Below are 16584 nucleotides of genomic sequence, written 5' to 3' on the forward strand. Positions count from 1 at the left end.
TGGTGTTATCTGTTATCCATTAGTTAACCTGTGCCATTTAGCCGTTTTTCAATTTCCGCCATTGCTCCACAGCAGCTTGTTTATATGAACTATAGTAGTGTTTCTGAAGCAAACAGATCAGTTTTACCAGTGCAGGACAACACTACATGATATTTTCATTACTTTAAAACACTTAAATTTTTTGGTGTTACTGTTCCTTTAAGGGCAGGGTAGAAAGAGCTCTTGTCTCTTTGCCAAGAACATGTTTTTGAATTGTTGAAAGAACAAACTACACTGTGTAAACAGTTTTTGATTGTACAGCTCAATGCTGTTAAACTTCAGCATCCCCCAAAGTCAGGCAGGGGAATTCTGGGAGTTGTACTGCAACAACAGCGGGAGGGTTAGACAACCCTGATTTTTATAGTTCTACTTTTCAAACGTTCCTTTACTGACCATGCTTTCATCTTTTCTCATCGCTGCCCCTTCACAATATCAGTATAATTAATGTGAAATATGGTTTATGTACTGAATATAGTATTTAGTCAATCAATACTTGTATAAGACTATACTGCTAACAATATGAACTGATGAAGGATATGGTACATACCCATAACCTTTACATTGTAAACAGTGCTCCCTCTGGCATTCCCAGCCAAACATACATAAAGCTCCCAGCATCCTCAGCCACTTGCTACTGCTGGCTGCAGTTCGAAAGCCCTTCATTAATATAAGACTTTGCTTACTAAAGCCGAATACAAGGTTTTAAATTATACTGTAAAGTATGCTTTAGAAAATGTTCCTTGTTTAACATAAAATGACCAGATTTTTTATCATGCCTGCTTCATTGTAATAGATTTAGTTTATTCATCCAATTGCATTTACAGCAATCACACTGAGTAATGAATACTGTGTAAAGTTTTACATGCCACTGCTTTCATTGGTTATTACTGTCTCATTAAACATTTTTGCGACTTCCATTAATCATTTATTTTGTTCATAGTAATTGTCTTTGTTGCCTAATTAAAACAGCACCTAGTTCAGGTGCATGCTGACATTGTGGGGTGGGTCCAAGTGTACCAGAGGTGTTAGGGTAGAACTACATGGGCGATTTCTATGTGTTTTTGGTTTTTGGCTCTGCGCCAAAACGGCGTCAAGTAGGATGCAACGGAAAATAAGGAAAGGGTTACATAGACGATCTCCATGTGTTTTCGGCGGATGCGACATGCTGAGTCAAAACGCAGGCCTCAAGTCGGATGCGACGGAAAACAAGGTAAGCAACAGCAACATCGGATGGTGTCGCAGCGTTCGTCTGACGTGACATGACATGTCACGTTGGATGAATGCTGTGACACTATTTGACAATTGTATTTCTTACCTTTTATTCCGTCACATCCAACTTGACACCTGCGTTTTGGCGCAGTGCATAGCATCTGACGAAAACGCATGAAAATCATCCATGTAGTTCTACCCTAAGAAATACAAATGTCGGATGGTGTCAGCATTCAGTGTCTGCATCTGACAGTCGTGTTGCGTCGGAAAGAACGCTGCGACACCACCATGCTGTTGCTTACCTTGTTTTCTGTCGCATCGACATGATGCCTGCGTTTTGACTCAGCACATGCATCCGCCGAAAATGCATGGAAATTGTCCATGTAGTTCTACCCTTAGGTCCTTCATCCTTGTCACAGTCATTGTCAATTAATCCTGTTAAAACCTGAAGCTTATTATATCCTCATACTGGACAGTGTATCCTGCGCTGATTTCTGCTCATTCATGCAATATGTAAATCAATTACTAATTAGTTATGAAGCATAAGTGTTTTATTAGAGTTAATTTTTCAATGGGTGGTGTTGCAACCCTATTTCCCACTCCAACTATAGGGCCTGCATTCAGCACTCAAACATGGTGCACCTGGAAATACACCTGTCACTATCCATGCCTTGTGGGTAGGTATCCTATAAAGAATGCACACATGCCACTACAATACTTTTTATTTTAAATGCATCTTTCTGCTTATATCACACAATGGCATAGAGCTTAATCTTTTGCTAAACTTGCCATATTTTTTTATTGAAAGGGAAATGTGTGTAATGCCAATAGTGGCAATTTTTAACATACTTAAAGTTAACTTAAAGGTGAACCACCTCTTTAAATCTGCTAAAAACGATTTATACATTAAATACTACTAATAGGATTATATGGCCACCAATCTGGATGTAGCTTAAGATGGCTATAGACTAGGGATGCACCGAATCCACTTTTTTGGATTCGGCCGAACCCCCGAATCGTTCACGAAGGATTCGGCCGAATACCGAACCGAATTCGAACCCTAATTTGCATATGCAAATTAGGGGTGGGAAGGGGAAAACATTTTTTACTTCCTTGTTTTCGGACAAAAAGTCACAAAATTTCCCTCCCCGCCCCTAATTTGCATATGCAAATTAGGATTCGGTTCGGCTGGGCAGAAGGATTCGGCCGAATCCGAATCTTGCTGAAAAAGGCCGAATCCCGAACCGAATCCTGGATTCGGTGCATCCCTACTATAGACGCAAAGATCTGATCGTACGAATCGAGGATTCATACGATTTTCAGACCGTGTGTGGAGAGTCCCGACATTTTTCGTCCGGCGGAGATCGGTCGTTTGGTCGATCGGACAGGTTAAAATTTTCTGTCGGCTGCCGATAATATCTCTGCGTGTATTGCCGATCATACGATTTTCAGAGGGAGACTTTCACCAGCTTCGGTCGTACATAACTTTCGTATGATTGCTGTCAGGGGCAGAACATCGGCTGATCTGTTTTTTTCTACTAAAATGAATATGGCTAAAAATTTCATATTTTAGATACTGAACTAATTGCACCGACCTAAAGTTTCAGCTTCTCAATAGCAGCAATGATCCAGGACTTCAAACTTGTCACAGGGGGTCACCATCTTGGAAAGTGTCTGTGACACTCACATGCTCAGTGGGCTCTGAGCAGCTGCTGAGAAGCTAAGCTTAGGGGTTGTTAATTATCAAGCAGAAAATGAGGATGGCCTGTAATATAAGGTGATGCTACAGGGCTGATTATTGAATTCTGATGCTAATTACACTGGTTTCTGTGCTGTCATGTAGTAATTATCTGTATTAATTACTGATCAGCCTGAAATTTATATTCTATGTGTACTGTATATTTTGTGTCGGTCCCTACGCTCAGTAAGTGACAGCAGCACAGAGCATGTGCAGTGAATCAGCAGAAAATAAGACGGGGTGCTACTGGGGCATCTTTGGAGACACATATCTTCTTGCTAAAGGGTTGTGGTTGCCTTTGGCTGTTCAGAAGCCCAAAACATAATGTACAACATTTCTAACTACTTCTTCAGTTAAGCTTTAGTTCACCTTTGATTGCTAGGCTTCCTAAATCCTTATATCAACATTACTCATTTGACATGGTTTCTGACCAGCCACAAGCAGAAGCTACCTGCTGCATAACAGTTTACAAAATTTGGGTTTAACTCCAAACAGTAACTTGTAAAAACTACACAGTAAGCATAATCGATCTGATTGTCCAAGTGTTCTGATTGGTTTTTCTGGCCTCTAACTCAACGTAAAGCATAGGCCAGCTTTACACCTGCTATGAGAATTTTCTAGTGCGTGTACCTATCAATATTTGTAGGTGTGGTCAAAAACCCACTACTTGCAATGGATCACCTCCCATTAATTAACAGAAATCACTGAAGGGCATCCGGCACATACATATGTTGAATGAAAAAACAATAGTACACATTTCCATGTGATAACTGCCCATGCAGAGTATCCCAGTGCTTTCCATGTATATATTCTCTAATAGTTATTAGCCATCTGTACAAAACGAAAGAAATATATAGTACCAAAGACAGACACCTTCCATCACAACAAGAGGTTGGATTTTGTTTGACCAATGGTTAAGCAAAGGTGTCTAATTCCATCCTGTCAGGGATCAGAGATAATGGCCATTGCACTGGTCTTTAAAACATGGGATAAGTACTTCAAAGTGCCTGGACTGGATCATTCTCTCTCTGGCCAAGCAGATTTTTTAGGCGCTATAAGGGGATTTTTTGAATTATGATTTTATGATGATGGAATAAACTACATTTTTTACTTATAAGCATGCTTTGAAAAAATTATTTAAATATATATGGTTGTTAGAGATGTCGCGAACTGTTCGCCGGCGAACTTGTTCGCGCGAACATCGGGTGTTCGCGCTCGCCGGAAGTTCGCGAACGTCGCGCGACGTTCGCCATTTTGGGTTCGCCATTGTTGGCGCTTTTTTTTGCCCTCTCACCCCAGACCAGCAGGTACATGGCAGCCAATCAGGAAGCTCTCCCCTGGACCACTCCCCTTCCCTATAAAAACCGAAGCCCTGCAGCGTTTTTTCACTCTGCCTGTGTGTGCTGAAGAGATAGTGTAGGGAGAGAGCTGCTGCCTGTTAGTGATTTCAGGGACAGTTGAAAGTTTGCTGGCTAGTAATCGTTTTGATACTGCTCTGTTATTGGAGGGACAGAAGTCTGCAGGGGTTTGAGGGACATTTAAGCTTAGGTAGCTTTGCTGGCTAGTAATCTACCTTCTACTGCAGTGCTCTGTATGTAGCTGCAGTGGGCAGCTGTCCTGCTTCTGATCTCATCTGCTGACTGCTGCAATAACAGTAGTCCTTGTAAGGACTGCTTTTATTTATTTTTCAGATACATTTTTGCCCTTGATCCCCCTCTGGCATGCCACTGTCCAGGTCGTTGCACCCTTTAAACAACTTTAAAATCATTTTTCTGGCCAGAAATGTCTTTTCTAGATGTTAAAGTTCGCCTTCCCATTGAAGTCTATGGGGTTCGCGAACCGTTCGCGAACCGCTCGCATTTTTGCGCAAGTTCGCGAATATGTTCGCGAACTTTTTTTCCGACGTTCGCTACATCCCTAATGGTTGTACCTCTGTTTGGCCACTGGAGGATTCCAGCATGCTACCATAATGTTCATTTGACTCTACTCCCGAGCTGACTAAAATAGCTTTCAAGCAGATTTTTTGCCCTATAATTCTTTCGACATAGAATTTTTGCAGAATATTACCCTTTTTTATAATCATTTCCTGAGTATTAACATCACCCTAGAGTTCTTTTCAACCTTGTTCTTTATCAATTATGCCTGGAAAGAACATACTGCACATGTGGATACCAAGGAACTTACAATAACTCATTTTATCTTGACCTCTTAATCTCTGGTGCTACAATATTTCTTTTGGAATCTTTCTTTCTGAGTACATTTACTTGCCCTAACTAATGGAGGCCTTTCATGTTTCTGTTTAAGGATATTGCCACATTTTCAAATGCAACAAATTTCCAGTTTCACTGTAAATAAATGGCCTATTCTACTTTATTTAAAAAAAATTGTTACAGAATCACTTTTGCAGTGAAATATTTTATATGCATTAAACTACACTATTTTTTCCCAATACAGTAAATTGTTGACTAAAAGATTATGCATTTAGTTATCTGTGTGAGACATAATATGCAACATAATGTACAAGCTCCAAGTTGTCACATCAAATGTTTAGTCTAAATATTCAACAAATACATTTTTAGCAGTAGTCTTTACTCTCTGGGGTGTGAGTATTGTTTATTTCAGATGTGTTCTGTTCTAATTCCCACTTCCATGCTGGGATTTTCATGACTTATGTTAACATTTAGATTTTGTATTAATAGCCTTTCAAATTTCTCCAGCGTGTTAAGTGTGGTGTAAATGTTCAGGTCCAAATCTACATATAAGGCAATGTGGCAGACACTTCAGATTCTAATTTATTGTGTTGGCCAGGAGGTGAAATACATTGTTCTTTTATTCTCTTACAGGGTTTCACTTGCTAGATTTCACTTACTATTAATATTTGCAGAGCTTTTCAGGAGATCACATTTTATAAGCTTCAAGAAACACTATGCTAGATATTTTTGTCTAATGTAGAATTTCTCAAAGTTATTATCTGTCATCCCCAAAAATGTTATTAATTTGCCCCCCCCCCACTGCATGTTAGAGTTGTAAAAGAGGATGCTTCAAATAAAGTGGCAGTGAACTGAAACACATGTATTTCCAAAAATGAACTGCTTTTTATAGATGCACAAACGCAGTGGAACAGCTCAGTCACACGTGAGATAAAAATGTTAGTGATCAAGGGGCTCATCTGGTGTTTCCAAGGATGTCCATTATAACACTAGGTGGGATCAGGTGATCCCTTTAATCTAGGCTGTCATAATACACTTACCAGATCACCTTCTTTAACTGTGAATACATAAAATGAAGAAAATACATCTGTCGTACAAGAAGCATTTACTCCATTTGTGTACCTTATTCTGAATGACTTTACAGGCACAACCTCTCCTATACCTCCCACACTGGAAACAGGGCAGTGCCCAGTGGAGGAGTGGAAGGAGTGCCAAAATGATTCCAGAAATCAAACCCAAGCCAGAAGGTGAAAAGCAGTTCAGATGCAAAGTCAGTACAGGCAGAAAAGGTTCAGGATCCAAAAATCAAGGCGAGAGTCAACACAGGAAAAAGACAATCCAAAGAGAGTGCTTAGTGTCACATTGGTAGCAATGATCAAACTGCAATGAGAAAGAGCTCAACTTTCATGAGCAATGCATCAGTCAAACGTGATCTTGCATCTGTGCGTTGGCAGCAACATGTGCGCAACGCATACCCAAGTGCCTCTACTGTTGGATGCCTGAAACCCCAGTTTTAGGAATGGAATGGAATGTTTTGTCACCCATGATTAAACTTGGCAACAAAACGTCCAGTGCTTCCATAAAGTGGCGTGAAAGCTTTCTGAAGTAGCCCAAAGTTTCATTGCACTATGTATGTTTCTCCACCAGCAATTGGTGGGAAGAAAAAAGGGACATCTTGTCATCAGCAGTAGCTAAAATAAATCGTGGGCGACAAAAAGTGTGTCATTGCCATTAAGGGTGATAGAAAAAGATCACAATACATAATAACTTTGTATGCAGACTAGTCACTAGTTTCTACTTGCATCTAAACTAATTCTAAACGAGCTATGCTGTCTATGTTAACGTCTAGAGAAGATCTTGCAACCCTATCATCTATCAAACCCACATACGGTAATACTTATCTGATTTGGAATTAGTTCATTGCAACCAACAGTATAAATCAGAGACAATGGTGTATTTATCACAATGGCACCCATGGGTCAGTTTCTAGGGTGAGAACTATATGGAAGTAGCAACACCCAAGGGGGAAAAAAAGTTTGTGCCTCCCAATGCTTGACCACTGGCACGTGGTAGGATGCCTTCCAGAGCATTTATGCTACCTGTTTGCACACTACAAAGTCTGTAATGCACATGTGCTGATCCAGTGGCATTGATGAAGAAACGTCATTAATAAAGTGTGCCCTAGTCAGAGGCTTGCTTGAATTCAGCCCTTATAATTATAAATCATCCATAAGTAAATAAGTTGAAAACTCTTTATAGCATGCCCTATTCTTAGCAGCTTTTTAATTTGTCTTCATTTTTATGCTTTTTTTCTCATTATATGTCTCCTTCTTTCTAGCTTGAATAAATTATCCAAAAAACACACAAAATACAAAGTGACAACCAATTTCAAATAATTTCAGAATATGAATGTCTATATCATACTAGTAAAAAGTGAGCAAACCAATTTAGAGACAGTAAGGTGTAGCAAGCCACCTAAGTGTTTATGGGTGGTATGTTATAATGCTCCTGGGCAAACTTAGCCCCATAGAGCTTACAGTCTAAGTGAGTGGGAAGGGAAACTAAACCCCTGAACATTGCAGGTCTCTATAAAAAATATATTGTATAAAACAGGCCCTATGCAAAACATAAACTTATCTAAATAATTGCTGTGGGGTTCTGGACTAATAAAAGTAGTACTCTAGTCCAGAACCTCACAGCAAAAAGAAATCTGCTTGGATTTATCTAGTGCAGTTAGTATATTGTTTGTAACTGGACCATGACAGACTTTGCCCATGCTACTACACATATACATTTTATTCGTTTCCAATTGCTTATGACATTTGCCAAATTTTTTCATACATATTGTTCATTTTAGTAGGAATCTTGGTTTACTAGGATACACTTATTTATGGGTGCATAACATATATGGCAAATGGTCATCTCAAGTTGTAGGCTGCAATTGTTAGAATTAAACTATGCAGACTGACTCCAGACTCCTTAATGTATCCAAAATCTGCGGAAAAACCCAGTATTAAACAAAACCTCAGTTCATTTTGTAGTTGGGTTTGGCTTGGATACCAAAGAGCTTAGGACATCATTAATCTTAGAGGATAACATTACCCTAAGGCATAACGGAATCTTTTTAACAATGCCTATTACAGGAAGATCTAAAACATCTTGCTGGAACAGTATCCTGCTGCAGCAATAAAATAGGAGGAAAAAAGGAAAATGTAAATAGTTTCAACCTGCTAAGATAAAGCAGTGGCCGTTAATAATTAGAGGTCGCCCATCCTGTTTTCCTCAGATGATTCAAAAGGGGGGTGGTCTGCCAGATATATTTTTCTTACAATTACAATAAAATCACAATTTATTAAAGAAAAAGCTGTTTGATATGAATAATCTCTTCTCAAGAACCATAATGACTATATGCTATGAACATGTTTTCCATTACTGATACTGTAGGTACTTTCTTTGGTGGAGAAAAATTATACTGGGTATCTGGTGCTAGGCATAAACAAATGAATTTGGTTTACTGAAGAGGGAAAAGTAATTGATCATATGCAGTAAAGGAATATTTTATATTTCTCCTGTAAAAAAAGTAATCCGAAGAATTACGCTGCCATGTTTTATGAAAACAAAAGCAATTATATAGTAATGTTATGGGGAGCCATTAGTGTAGAAGTAGAAGATGACATTGGAGTTTTAGATCTTAAGGTGGCCATAGATGAAAAGATCCGCTTGTTTTGCGACATCGCCAAATGAGCCGATCTTTCCCTGATATGCCATTAACGGGCATGGCTACATCGGGGGTAATCTGAACGTTCGGCCCTATGGCCAAACGATCAGATTACGATGAGAGCGCAATGGTCTCCGGCGGGATTGGTCGGGACAAAATCAAACCTTTCCGATCGACCAAACGACCGATCTCCGCCGGACGAAAAATGTCAGGACTCTCCACACACAGTCCAAAAATCGTACGAATCCTCGATTCGTACGATAGGTCTTTGAGTCTATGGCAACCTTTAGGGTTCATGAAGAGGGAGATAGAGAAAGGAATCTATTCAGGCTTCAGCAGGATTGCAAGCACACCTGACAAGTTAACCTGGCCTCAAGAAAATTGGTCATGAATCAGCCTCTTTCTTTCTTTTTGTTTGAAAAATTTTTTTTATTTAGTACAGCGTGTGCGATCTACTCTTTTACTTTTTGCGTTGGCATATATTGGAGACTTGGTTGGGCAGCCTCCTGTTTAGATCAGCACCTTGAGTTCACATATGAGTGTGAGCCTTCCAGCACTTGCCTCTAATTTTAAGATTTTCAAACTGTGATCTGCTTTGCAATAAGAGTTCATTGCAGTAACCTTGTACCTTCCCCACTGGTGGAAAAGGAATCCAGCCTTTTTAAAAATGATCTCATGATCTCATGATCTCAGTACAACCGTTTCAAGAAGAGAATTGCTTTACGGCCCTCTCTGTAAAAAAAATTCTCATCTCAGTGGATGCCCTTGTGTCCTCTGGAAGGATCTACTGGTGAATAAAGCATGTATGGTCCCCTTACACATATTATATATATGTATAGTTATTATATTTGCCTTGTCTTTTCTCAAGTTTGAGCAATTCTAACTTGGCCGATCTTTCTAACTGAGCCCTTCTGTATCGTTTATCAGCTTAGCTATCAGCTTAGTTGCTCTAGAATTTCTCTGTTTTAATGACCCCATTTAAGCACTGGAGATCAAAACTCCACTGCATATTCTAGAAGGGGCCCTAACAGTGCTTTGTAAAGGGGAAGGTTTACATGCTCCTAGTGATGAGCAAATTTTTTCACCAAGTTTGCTGTGAAAATGATGCCCATAGACTCCAATGCGTGAAAAATCACGTGTCAACAAAAAAATTTATTGTGCATCACAAAATGTTGTTGCCGATAGATGCGAATGCGAATTTTCAGCGAAGCAGGTCAGATTCACCCTTAAATATAGGACATACTTTGCTGTTCTTTTCTGCTGCTGATTGGCATTGCTTCCGACGCAGGTTTTTCCATAAAGCATTTCCTAACTTAGCCCTATAATGTAAAACCTTATATTTAACAACATTGAATATTATCTGCCACTTTTTCCAGATTCCCCCTATTGTGTCATTAGCAAATACTTAAACATTGTTTAAAAGACCCAGTTAAGGTTATTACAGAGTCGCATAAAAGCAGACCCAATACAGTAATGGCAAATCTGGGATGTCAGAAATCATAATACTCAATAAAGCATAATTTATCATTGGGTCTTCACCATTGTCCACCATGAAATTATTATGCAGTGCAGCACATTAATAAGCTTGTTTTACTCCAGTAATATTTTATGAGGAGTGAGTACTAAATGTAATTATACAGTATGGGAATCCTTATAGATAGGTGCTGAGAAAGGGTAAGGTTATCCCATTTCCCTCCCCTGTGTGAATCACTCTTATCTTCTCTTCAGTTGTTGGTGTGTCCCACGCATTCTTTTGTTTCTGTTGGTGTAGGTGTAGGAATAGTCAAGGTCATTTTTATAAAGTAAATTCATGTATTTTTAGTGTGTATGGCTAATGGGTAAATGTAAATATAAACAAAAACCTTCCCATTGATATTTCAGCAGCCCAACAGCTCCCTTTATAATCATCCCGCCAACTGGGTTGAACAGGAACTCCTCAACATGTGTACGGTAATAGCATTTATGGTTGAAGTTTCTATAATTGCTCACAGAGGTAGAATTTGAACTAGAAATAATAGTCTATACAATGTGTGACATGTACAGGAATGGGATGAAATGGTAAATGGTAAGGAATGCAGTTGCATTGTCTCAGAAGCAAAGCAAGCAAGAGAATAAAATATATTCTGGGAAAGTGTTATAGAGGATGTTTCTAGTGTGACGTTTGTGTGAGAGAAAAGTGTGGATGCGGAGAACAATATAAGAGATGTTGAAAGAAGCCAGAAAAGAACAAACTGTTTTCCTGACAAGCATTTCCTGACGAAGGGGCGATGTTCCAAAACAATGGCTTTTCGCTCCCAGTCTGAATCAACTTAAGTGACATATTTGACTGCTCGTGGCACTGTTCGTGCTTTTGTACAGATGAAAGCAAAATTCTTCTTTAGAGCATTTTTAACAACTTAATAAAAGGTTGAGGAGAATAGAATACAGCCGCACTTAATCCCTTAACAGTTTAGCTAACCAGTACAAGAGCCCCTAAAAACACACATTGTACAAGTATAGGATCAGTAATCTGAGAACCCACATCCAGAAGGTTCCAAATTATAGGAAAGTTGCCTCCCATAGACTCCACATTAATTAAATAACTTAAAATTTGAAAACATATTTCCTTTTTCACAGTACTTTGTACTTGACCCCAACTAAAATATAATAGTGGTGGAAAAATAATCCTATTGGGTTTATTCAACGTCTAAATTATATTTATATAATAATATAATTTAGCAGATTTAGGGGGGGTACTTATCTCATTTTTTTATTAAAACAAAGTTGACCTAAATCCCATTCACGAATTTAACAAATGTATCCATAATTCTCAAAAATAAGTTGGTGTGAAAAAATGTCAATGACAAAATTGTGCATCAATTTAAAACCTACTGAAAACTAGACTTTATCGAATTGTGGCAGAGAAAACTCAAATTATCTGATTATCGGACAAAAACTAAGGTGGATCACGTTGTCAAGAAACATCTTCAGGGACATCTGCCATTGACTTCTACATGACCTGAACAGGTTTGAGATATTGGGTATTTTCAGATTTGGATTTTTAGCAGCTTTGGGATATAATAAATCTCTAAAAAGTCGAGTTTTTGTTCCTCTAAAAATTTAAGTCTTTCCCTTTAAAAACTTGACCAGAAAAATTTGAGCTTTAATAAAAAGGCCCCTTAAAATATAAAGTTCCAAATTATAGAAAGGCCGCTTATCCAGAAAACCCCAGCATTCTGGATAACAGGCCACATACCTTTGCCAACGGTTCACTACATTTTTAATATGGGAAAAATGATGAAATAAACATGCAGCTAAAGGTGGCCATACATGGATAGATCCGCTCGTTTGGCGCCAAACGAGCGGATCTCCCTCCGATATGCCCACCTTGAGGTGGGCAATATCGGGCTGATCCGATCATGGGCCCTAGGGCCCAACGATCGGATCCTAGCGTTCGCCAAACGGGCGGTCGGATCGCGGGACCGCATCAACGAACAGATGCGGCCGCGATCCGACGGGATTTTTAACCCCATCCGATCGAGATCTGGCCGACTTTCGGCCAGATCTCGATCGGGGAAGCCCGTCGGGGGCCCCCATACACGGGCCAATAAGCTGCCGACTTGGTCTGTCGGCAGCTTTTATCGGCCCGTGTATGGCCACCTTAAGGCACTGATTATCTGCCTTCATTGGCTCTAGCTCCAGCATAGGTGCCCAAAGCAAGAGATGGGGCAAATTCCTATTTGGAACCTTCTATTCCTGTAATTTGTAAATTATAGAGAGGTAACCTTATTAAACTTGCAAGGTGTGTGGTTGTGTAGCATTGCAAGTTCTGTAACATTGTTTTGAGTGCGAGGGGGTGACCTAAGGATTAACTGCTAAGGAGAGCATGAGCCCAAAAAGTCAGATAAAAGATTTCCCACTCTTTTCCCACTCAGTTAAATCCAGAATAGATTGGATCATGTGTCAAGAGAAAATGTCAAGTACTCTCCTCGACTCTCACCAGAAATTTCTTGCTGTCTGGAGGCCCTGGATCGAATATAGACAGGGGCCTGGAGAGGTATTTATTCCTCTCTCACTGTAAGAATTATTTCTATTCGAGATAGGACTTATAGTAGAGGTACTTATTATTTTGGTCCTTTTTTTTTTTTTTTTTCCCCTTGGTGTTTTTGATTGTGTGTATTAAACCTTGGGTTGGCCTGGGGGCCTGAGGCGGGGAGGGTATACTTAGCACAGAAGGACACAATAAGAGCTGAAAGTAGGGGGTCCCCCCCTCCCCCTTTTTTTTTTTTTTCCTTGTCCCAAATTTTGGAGGTGGGTGATAAAAGGTCACAGGGTTTGCGAAGTTATCAGATACCTATCTAATAAACTTGTCACGTTAATTTACAAGGAGCATCACTGAGGGGGGGGGGGTTTTTTTTTTTTTTTTTTCTGTCTTTTTTTTTTTTCTAGGATTATGGGGGTCCACTTTAAAGGATCGATGTCTTGGCTATTTCAGTAGCGGGGGCATCGTTCTTCACAATAAATTGGCTCTAGGTTTATATAATATAGGTATTGTAGATACAACATCACTGGTTTTAGTTATTGACAGTATTATGGCACGGGTTTGTACTACATAAGGATCACAATTTATTAAGAAGATATTAGCACTTACTTCATGGAACTATATCAGGGGTTTTGGGTATGTGTGGTGGTTTTTTTTTTTTTTTTTTTTTTTAGGGGGGGGTGAGATATGGAACCCAAATTTTTGTCCCGTGCTGTTGGGGTTTCCCTCCACGCCTCAGGTCACCAGGTTAGAATTTTTTTTTATGGATTTGTTTTTATGTTTATTATGTATGATGGATATGGGAAATATAAATGATTCTGTGTAAAAAGCATTCTGTATATAAATGTGGTTTAAAAGAATAAAAATTTATTGAAAAAAAAAAAATAAAAAAAAAGATTTCCCACTCTGTATTCATCAGTTATCCTATGTGCATGTTTGCATGTACAACGTATACACGCATCTATTATAAATATGTGTTAATAAGAAAAATAATAACATGATACATTTTATTCCTTCCAAAAATAATCAATGTTCTCTAATTGTTATACCACCAAGTACATTCCTCAGATCTTTGTTATCTTTGCTTTTCCAAAATCCATTGTATTTAAAAGGGTTGTTCACCTTTGAGTTAACTTTTGGTATGGTGTAGAGAGTGATATTCTAGACAATTTGCAATTGGTTAACTTGTTATTCAACGGTTCTCCATTTAAGCAATCTCATTACTAGGGTTCGCAACCAAGCACTGATTTGAACTAGACATTGGAATATAAATAGGAAAGGGCATGAATATAAAGATGATATATTCGTAGCCTTACAAAGCATTTGTTTTTAGATTTGCAGAATTGCAGAACATAAGGAAAACACGTTAATCTCCTTTCCATGCATAAAAAATGTACTTTTTTGGTGAAGAAATATTGAGGCCTTGTGTTTATCTCATCTGCATTCTATATGCGATAGTAGTTGTTCTGTCTACCCACATATAACATTTGGTGTGATTTTGTGTGTGGAACTTTGCAGTCCCTTGCTTTGAAATTGTATCTGGGTGTGTTTTGCCTTTTGAGTCTGTATAAGAGTGATGTGCTACAGGATGACCAGCTGGTTATGATTAGCCTCAGATTGCTAATCAGTAGTCCCAGGCTGGTCAGGCTGGAGCTCTGACTGAGAGAGACATAGGGGCAAATTTACTAAAGCGTGAAGCGGTTAACGCTAGCGCAAATTCGCCAGTGTGATGTCATTTTGTTACTTCGCCGATTTACTAACCGGTGCTGGCGTAAATTCACTAGTGAAGTGGACTCTAGCGCTACTTCGCACACTTACGCCAGGCGAAGTTGCGCTATGGCGAAGGGACGTAACTATGCTAATTCAGTAACTTGCGCATTTTACTGAACGTTACCTTGCGCCAAACTTTACTTCCCCAGGTCAGACCAGGGGAAGTTCAATACAATAGATAGGAGTTTGTCAAAAAAATCTTTTAATTTTTTAGGGATGCACCGAATCCACTATTTTGGATTTGGCCGAACCCCCGAATCCTTCACGAAGGATTCAGCCGAATACCGAACCAAATCCGAATCCTAATTTGCATATTTAGGAGTGGAAAGGGGAAAACATTTTTTACTTGTTTTGTGACAAAAGTCACGCGATTTCCCTCTCCACCTGTATATGTAAATTAGGATTTGGATTCCTGTTGCTGCCGGCTGAAATAAAAACCATTTTCTGTCCTGACACTTACTTGGTGGGAACCTGCAATATTCTCTTACACCAGTTATTTATATATATATATTCTGCCTACCCCAAGTTCTGGCCCTAATATGATATGGTGATCCAAATGACAGTAAAAAACCCTAAATCAGAAACCCCAAGTGCAGATAATAGATCCCATATCTGTACAATGTTGCTGCAGGGCAGACTTTAGGGCTGACACTTATGACTAATGTGGATCTGTGGTCACTTTGTGTTCAGAATACTTTACAAGGTTGTCTTCTGCTATGCACAATGTTATCTGCAGATTTGCCAGTCAGAAGACAAAATATCATATGCAGCAGGGTAGGATCAGGGCCTGTCTGACACATTACTGCTTCTCTAGTGTTGTATCACTGGAAAGAATAGCAGAGATACAGCATGCAATACAGAACTGCAGCTGGAGGGTGGATGGCAGCTTGCTTGACCAGCTGGAGGGTGAAATTGAAGGCTGTCTTCTTATAACTCAATTTTAATGGGATAAATGTGCAATACCATTTTCAAATACAAGTTTTCAATGTATTTTTGCCGTTCTTACTTTAGTCCTCCATTGCTTCTACTTACATCGGTGTGTGCTGCTCCAGGCAGAATGTGCCATTAAAAGGAGGAACGTTTGCTATGCTTGCCATGCAGAGAGCAAGAACATAACAAATGAGAGCTGCTCAGCCTAATTGCACTAACACTTTTCTGTTTTTAGGAAGCTGTAATCAGCTATTATAAAGATAGAGAAGCATTTGATTCACTAACTGATTCCATCACTATGCGTTTATAAGATGAATGGGATATTGCTCACCTTCTGATTGCTAATGGTTGCAGCTAATCTGTAAGTGGAGCAATCATAATGGCATCACACTTTTTATTGATTTTAATCATATAGTACTAATTATTATTTAACGGAGCTAATAAAAGCTAACTTGGCATCCAGAACTGCACTGTTTTTTTTCCTTAACTTGCAAATTTTAGGGTACAATTTAAGAATGGTGTTTCATAGTGTGAAATGTGTAACCAATAACAGGCAGTAGGACATTTTAAGTAATTAAGGTAGGAATGGGGTGTTTATTTGAAAATGTTGAGTGGCTTAATGGTAGTGTGCCCAAAAAGTAGCCATTGCTTATATTTCTGGTGTGGCAAACTTTTTGCATTTTGCCACTGACTGCATTTGGGATAGTCAATTATTGCTGAGCCATTATAGCAATACTACACAAAGCAATGCATGTGAACAACCAATAAAAGAAAGTTGGTGATCATTTGGTTCTCTTCTTTATTCTAGTTGCAGGGTGAAGGTTCTGATCAGGCTAAATGCAATATCAAAGGATTGTCCTTGAGACGTTTAAGGTGGTTCTCTCTGGAGAATGCAAATGTAAAATTGTAAACCCTCATAGGGTTTTGTTATTATATAAATCATGGCTGC

Source organism: Xenopus laevis, chromosome 3L, assembly GCF_017654675.1.
Source record: "Xenopus laevis strain J_2021 chromosome 3L, Xenopus_laevis_v10.1, whole genome shotgun sequence".
In the NCBI taxonomy this organism is placed as follows: domain Eukaryota; kingdom Metazoa; phylum Chordata; class Amphibia; order Anura; family Pipidae; genus Xenopus; species Xenopus laevis.